This window comes from Lactuca saligna, chromosome 1 (genome assembly GCF_052625555.1).
Source record: "Lactuca saligna cultivar CGN05327 chromosome 1, ASM5262555v1, whole genome shotgun sequence".
NCBI classification, from domain to species: domain Eukaryota; kingdom Viridiplantae; phylum Streptophyta; class Magnoliopsida; order Asterales; family Asteraceae; genus Lactuca; species Lactuca saligna.
In genome coordinates this window covers 158,143,327-158,151,773 of record NC_136417.1, presented here as the reverse complement: position 1 = coordinate 158,151,773, position 8,447 = coordinate 158,143,327, and positions in this window count along the sequence as shown.

The following is an 8,447-nucleotide window of genomic DNA, read 5'->3' as shown; positions in this document are numbered from 1 at the left end:
GTTCCATATCGACTTGATCCCCGGAGCTACTCCTATAGCTAAATCTCCATACCGTCTAGTGCCAGCGGAGATGAAAGAATTATTCAGTCAGCTCAATGAGCTGATCAGCAAAGGATTCATAAGGCCGAGTTCCTCACCCTGGGGAGCTCCGATCTTATTCATGAAAAAGAAAGATGCATCCTTTCGGATGTGCATTGAGTACCGAGAGTTGAATAAGCTGACCATCCAAAACTGTTATCCCTTACCCAGGATCGACGATCTTTTGACCCACTTTAGGGAGCCAGTTATTTCTCAAAGATCAATCTAAGATCATGGTACCATCAGTTGCGAGTTCAGGAGAATGATGTGCCCAACACAGCATTCCGAACTCGCTATGGACACTACGAATTCATAGTAATGCCCTTTGGTCTAACTAATGCACCAACAACATTCATGGACTTGAAGAATTGGGTGTGTCGCCATTTCTTAGACAAGTTTGTGATTGTGTTCATTGATGACATACTTGTCTATTCGCGGAATGAGGACGACCATAATCAGAACTTAAGATAGGTGTTGGAAACGTTAAGGGTAGAAAAGCTGTACGCGAAATTCTCGAAGTGCGAATTATGGATCAGGAAGGTGAATTTCCTTGGACACGTGATTATCAAGTAAGGGATACATGTTGATCCATCCAAGATCAAAGCGATTGAGAATTGGTCTACACCGAAGACACCCACAGAAATCCGACAATTCTTGGGTCTCGCGGGCTACTATCGTAGGTTCATCCAGAACTTCTCCACAATCGCTAAGCCTTTAACTACCCTCAATCAGAAGGGTGTAACCTTCTGTTGGGGAGCCAAGCAAGACACTGCAATCCAAACATTGAAGCAGGCCCTGTGCAGCACACCTATCTTGTCCCTGCCCGAAGGGATAGAAGACTTCATGGTCTACTATGATGCATCCAATCAAGGCCTAGGATGTGTTCTCATGCAAAGAGGAAAGGTCATTGCCTATGCCTCAAGGCAATTGAAGATACATGAAGTCAATTACACAACTCACGATTTAGAGTTGGGAGCAGTGGTCTTTGCGTTAAAGATCTGGAGACATTATCTTTACGGAACCAAGTGCACTATCTTCACCGACCATAAGAGCGTACATAACGTCTTTGATCATAAGGAGTTAATAATGAGAAAGTGACGATGGGTCGAGCTACTCAATGACTACGAGTGTGAAATTCGCTATCATCCTGACAAGGCCAATATGGTAGCATACGTCCTCAGTCGAAAGGAGTATTCAGGGCGTAAGGTGAAGGCACTAACAAGGAACATCCATTCCCACCTGTCCACGCAGATCAGAGAGGCTCAGATGGAAGCCTTAAAACCAGAGAGCATGCCAGGTGAAGCCTTGAGAGGAATGGAAAAGAATCTAGAGATCAAGGGAGACGGAGTCTACTATTTCATGAACCGAATCTGGACCCCAAATTTTGGCGGGTATAGAGAGGTTATCATGAATGAGGCTCACAAGACTAAATACTCCGTTCACCTAGGTTCAGATAAGATGTATCTGGATCTCAAACAGCTCTATTGGTGGCCAAACATGAAAGTAGAGATTGCAACCTTCATGGGAAAGTGCTTGACTTGCTCCAAGGTGAAGGTGGAATATCAGAAGCCCTCAGGTCTACTTCAGCAGTCAGAAATACCGGAGTGGAAGTGGGAAAGGATAAACATGGATTTTATCACCAAGTTACCCAAAACTCCGAGTGGGCACGATGTTATCTGGGTAATTGTCGATCGGTTGACGAAGTCCACCTACTTCCTACCAATCAAAGAAAGCTTCAAGATGGAGAGACTCACACGGATCTACCTTCAAGAGATAGTTCGCCTTCATGGTGCACCCGCATCCATTATCTCCGACCGATATAGCAGGTTTACATTGAGGTTTTGGCAGTCTTTATAGAAGGCTCTTGGAACTAAATTGGATATGAGCACGACTTTTCATCCGCAGACTGATGGACAGAGTGAGAGGACAATTCAGACGTTGGAAGACATGATGTGAGCCTGCGTCATTGACTTCAGCGCGTCATGGGACACTCATCTTCCTTTGGTTAAATTTTCCTACAACAATAGCTACCATACCAGCATCAAGGCTGCGCCGTTTGAAGTCCTCTATGGCCGCAAGTGCATATCCCCTCTGTTTTGGGCTGAGGTGGGCGACACGCAGCTAATCAGGGGTCAAATCCCCGACAGTACTCTCACTGGTCCTAAAACCATTCGAGAGACAACTGAAAAGATTGTACAAATCCGGGAACAACTGAAAGCCTCACAAGATAGACAAAAGAGAAACACTGATAAGAGACGTAAACCCTTGGAGTTCCAGGTTGGTGACCGTGTCCTTCTGAAGGTCTCACCCTTGAAAGGCATGATACATTTCGGAAGGCGTGGAAAGCTAAACCCAAGGTACATTGGACCATTCAAAATCCTTTCTAGAATCGGTCCTGTAGCATACAAACTTCAGTTACCGCGAGAACTCAACAACATTCATCCGGTTTTCCACGTATCAAACCTAAAGAAGTGTATGTTCGATGAGACACTTGTGATTCCTCTCGACGAGACTGAAATCAACAAGAACCTCAACTTCATGGAAGAACTCATTAAAATCATGGATCGAGAAGTCAAACGAACGAAACAAAGTCGCATTCCGATAGTGAAGGTTCGCTGGAATGCCAAACGGGGACCTGATTTCACTTGGGAGCGCGAAGATCAGATGAAACAGAAGTATCCGCATCTCATTTCTAATCCATGATTTGAATTCTAGATTCGAATTTCGGGACGAAATTCCCTCTAACGGGGGGGGGGGGGGGGGATGATGTGACAACCCGAAACTTTTTCTGTTTCTGCTACGTATTTTCCGTTAATGAAATTTCAGATCCATTAAGTTTTCCATCAAACTTTTTGGGTTAGAAAATAATCTAGTTAAATTTAATTAAAATATTTGCAAGTCGGAACAAAAAATCCCGTGGAAACCCGAATATCTCGAAACAAATCAACATTTTTTGTCTAAATGGGAATACGACCGTAAACTAGTTTTCGACCTCAAACGTGTTTATGGTCAGAGATGTGTGGACCCCTCACCTCACCCTATAAATACGATGCCTCCGACTTCAGTGAGACGTTTCTGGCCGCATTCTCTCCTCCCCGCTCTAAGAATCATCAACCGTAAACTCTCAAAAACGCATTTAAACTTCGGAAATCATCGAGAAACCACGTTTGGAGTCACCTTGGAACGTATCAGATCACTCATCTCTTACAAATCAGCATCCAACACCAGTGTCCTTGAGTTTACGGTCCGTCTTCAGAAACCATAAACTCCGTTCTTATGTTTACGGTCATCCTTCAGAAACCGTAAACTCTTGTTCACAATCGTAAACACCTTTTTGGTGGAGCTTTTAGCTGAAAACCCATTTTCTTCGGTTCGATCAAGTCCCGATAACATTCCTGAACCGAATATAAGTGTTCTTATCACACTTTATTTATCGAAATCGCTAATTTAGATACATATATGTATTTATTGGATAATAGGATTTCGTTAAGTGTCACGTGCAACAACTCAGGAACCTTCTTTTCAGTCAACAACTCTACGCAACAACTGTGAGTTCATACCCCTACATTTTAATGTTTTCAGGGGGGGGGGGGGGGAATACAAGCTAAACCTAAATGTTTTCTGAAATACACATAAAACTTATGCAAAATTTCATACTTTATTTCCCTTTTGTACTATGTCGAGCATAAGGGACGTTTTCACAAAAATTGCATAGATTTTACGGATACGCTATTACTTACGTTATACATGCAAACTATAATTGGTATAGTTGGGATTTCTCTAAAAACTTATTAAGCATAGAAACTTCTCTACTAAACATATGCACTGGAACAGAAACCGTTTACAGTTTATATCACTGTTTTATCATGATTTTCATAACTGTAACTTATCACGATACACGGTATACATTCGGATTCTCACTACGGTATAACGCTACTACATTACATGTAAACTAGATTGTACAATACTATCAGGCGCTACTTCACTACTGTAACCTTAGGTGTACAAGGATAAATTCTACCACTGTATAACCAGAGTCACCTGGAGGGAGAGCATAAGGTTTGTGAATAGATCTATTCGGGACTGACAATCCCACATCTGGACTGCTAGCTATAGTTAGGCGGGCACGCCTGATATGTATAAATGTTATTTGACATCAACGCCTGAAGAACGTTGGGAAGGTCACTAGTCATATAAAGCATGGTTATACGACTCACATTATGTATAAATCACCGATAGTTTACCAACTTGGTTTTCTTCAGTAGTTTTATTTATACCAAATAGAACTAAACACACTATGCATATTGGCCGAGCCATGGTTTTCAAAACCGAATCATATATGCTACGGTTTTACATTTAAATACGTATACTTCATGATTAGTTTTAGCTAGTCACATGAAGTAGTATTTTGCATACCTCTACGATTTCTTTTTAGAAACGAACATTCATAGTTGTATACAAAATCGATAACACTACGTTTTTCACTAAAGAAAATCTTGGATTTTCTTGAAACTACGCATTCATTTCGGCTCGCTCATCAATATGTTTTCATTACTAATTAATTTTGATGAAGTCACCAAGTTTATGCTGATATTTTTCGAACTGCTTGTATTATCAGTAAATCAGTAGACAGGTACTTGCTGGATTTTTCGAGGAACCGAAGCATTTAGAGTCTTTAAGTTTTTATTTTGCAAAACTACTGAATGTAATTCAAATCGAGTTTCAAACAGATGTAAATGTTTTTTTCTAAAATATTCACTGTAATGGTTGTGTTGCAATGATTGTTGTTATTCATTGGTTGTGATGCTATACATGACGTCCTCCGCCCCGGAATGTTTCTGTTAACGATTTTGGGGTGTGACATTTAATATATTGTTGATCTAGGAAAAACGACAAGTTTACTATTTGAATAGTTTAAGGATAAACAAAACAAACAACTTTTCGTGTCTTAATGTCAAAGTGACAGAAAATTTAAAGTATAAGGGTGAAAGTGTAAATACTTCATTCTAAATTGTTATAGTACTAGTGTTTAACTGTTTATATTGATTTCTCCTCATGTTAAAATCTCCCTTTTTCATTTTTAGCTTCATAAAATGAGAGGTACTCCTTAGACGATTTGCATGATTGCGCTGTTCTGAATGAAATCATCTCTATTGATCTAGAGTGAAAGAACATATACAAATCACGACCTCTGATCACTATTTTCCCCACTGATTTATGATCGGTATACGTTCTCAGCTGCAACGCTGAGCTTAAAACCAGACGATGAAGAAGGATAAATCAATGTTAATTGCAAGCCCTAGTGAAACTACTGGAATAGTGTCCAAGGTCATTAACTATTTGTACTATTTGTAATAATAGCAGGGTCCTTTTGGGTTTCCATCAAGACCCAAATTGAGTAGAATAAATAAAGGAGAAATTGGTTTATTAATTATTATGGTCAATAATTAATTAGAAACTAATTGGAAATATATTTTGGAAATATGTGTTGGGAATTAGTTAACAGTTTAATTAATTAAAGGGTTGAATGTTCATTAATCGATAGTTGGTTAATCAGGAATGTCCAAAACCTTATGGAATTAGGGTTGGATGAAAATCACTCCATCCCAAATGGGAAAGGAGTGAAATTTCGTGGTTATGCCTCCATCCCACATGGGAAGGAGTACTAAACCTTGGGAGACATCCAAGGCTATAAATAGGGTCTTAGGGATTTCATTCATTCTTGCACCTTGGCTTGAGGTATTCGCGAACCCTTCTTCCTCCCCTCTTAGGGATGATTTCTAAACCCTTTGGGTTTGTAAAATTGACCCTTCTCCTAGTTATTTTTATTCCACTCTTTGGTGTCATTGGGTGTGACACCATTATAGGGATTCTGGTTTGGGTCCTTTCATCCAAGCAACTTCATGGAGGTTCAAGATCTCAAGCATGGAGATCAAGGGCTACATAAGAGGTATGTTTTCTTACTTATGTTTTAGTTTTCTAGGGTTGATGTAATTAGCACGAAGTCATAGATCCATATGATGCATGTACACTTAGGTAAATCGTTGTTTTGATTTTTCCGCTGCCTAGTTTTAAAGTGTATTTGATGTGTAGAAAACCCAACAGTGGTATCAGAGCCATTGGTTCATGGTTACTTTCACCCTAGGTCCATATTTTCTATAAAAACTTGTTTGAAATTGAATGGAAGAAGACTAGATGAAAAATCCGTAATTGATAAAAACCCTAGTCGTAGCTTACAACGTGAACAAGGGGGTCACGACATGAGCTCGACAGAATTAGGGTTTTTGGATTTTTTCCATTTTTCAAATATGAAGGTTTATTAAATATGGATAAATACCAAAATTTAAATTGTTTTTGAATATGAAAAAATTGATAAATACTATTTAAATGCGTTTATTTGATTTTGAATATTTATTTGATAATTTTTATATATTATTTAAATGTGTTTATTTGAATTTGAATATTTATTTGTTATTTGAATAGTGAATTTAAATATATAATATTTTCATAACAGAGATTTATAAATTTGAATATTACACCCTTATGATTTATTAATTACTACATAGCGTCCTCGCAATTAATTAGAATTAATAATAGACAACTAAATTTAAAGAGTTTTCAATTTACCCCTTGTATTTATATATATTAGAATTGTGTCTATTATATGTATAAGAAAGTTACAACATGCGCCATCGTGTGCTTAAACATTGACATTGTTAGTCTTACCTCGACTAGGCTCACCTGTTCTAATGTAAGGGTTTAAGGAGGTCTCTTTGATTCCTCATGAGGTTGGTTTTTAATATGCTTCGCCTTTACCACCCTCACCTCCCTATTGCATTTTGAGAATGGAGTTACCGAAAGGGTTTGATAGTGATAATGGTAAATCTAAAAGTATTCTAAATACAAGTATAAAACAAAATCCCATTTTATTAATAGAATGTGAGTTTATATTATCCATGAAAATTGCACATTCTCTTTATATTCTGTTGGTTGAGCTCGGGTGGTTAACCGACACATCAATCTAGAATATAGTCGAGAATGATATGGAACTCGCGAACCTCAAGCGTAACTTGAGTCGGGGACCATGCGATTTTGCAAGGTTAATTCTCAATCTATTTAATGTGAATATTATGTTATCCATAAAAGTTGCACATTCTCTTTATAACTTGTTGATGAAGCTCGTGTGGTTAACCGACACGTCAATTTAAGAGTATAGGTAGAGAATGATGTGGAACTCACGAATCTCAAGCGTAACTTGAGTCGGGGACCATGCAATTTTGTATGGTCGATTTACCATCTGTTCTATGATCTGCGACGACTCCGTCATTGAATTTGAGATGAACATAATCTGAGATTAACACGCCATTGATAGTTAAGTAATCTCAAAGATCTAGGAATTTCGTGGTTATTGAAATTGGCAAAGGGATTTGCCTACCTAAATAACTTTATGGTGTGTTTATGGCATCCGTTTACACATCATGGAGCCAAATTTGGATTCTAGCCTTCTAAAATAATTTAGGGTGATTATTTTCTAAGGATAAGTAAAACAAACTATAATAGAATTTTATTGAATGATGTCGAAAACCTTATCCACTAAAATCTACTTCTATAAAACCTTTGAAAGGATTAGCTATGAGGATGATAAATCTTGTCAATTTCTTAGTTTGGGAATAGTTGTCATAAACGAAAGGAAAGATCACGCCTTTGTTAAATCTCTTCCTAGGTTACTTCAAACATTGCATTCTGAATTGTTAGAAAGAGAAATGATCAAATGTACGTTGTAAATTGATATATTGATGTAAAATGGAATTTCCTTGAGTTAGGAGTTGACTATGACTATCTATCATGTACATATGATTAGTTCATTCTGATTTTTATATGAACAACTTTGAATATCTATTAAGGAGTTGTGCAGGATGTTGAGGTTTCCTTTTGGAACTAGCATGGCCAATCATAGAAACCCATACTTCAAAACACTCTCATATTTTACTATCATGAATAGAAGTGTCAAGAAGAAGAAAATCCAATTTCCCACGGTTAAAAATGTGATTAGTGTGGGTATACCTAATCTAGGCCTTAATACCTAGGACAAAGGAAGGCTTATTCTAATACATGTTCTAACAGTTGCTCGTTTCCATAACAAGAAAAGGACTAAGAAAGCAAACTTGCCCAATGTAACATCCCAAATTTCAAAAGTATGATTTAAGGGTTTAAAGTGTAATTTCGAAGAAGGGACTCGACGAGTAGGTATGCTTACTCACCGAGGCGGAGCGGGTTTTGGGTTGAAAATTAAGTGACCAACTTGCCGAGTCAGAAGCTGGACTCGACGAGTTGGTGCTGGAATGAGAAAAACCCTAATCTTAGGGTTT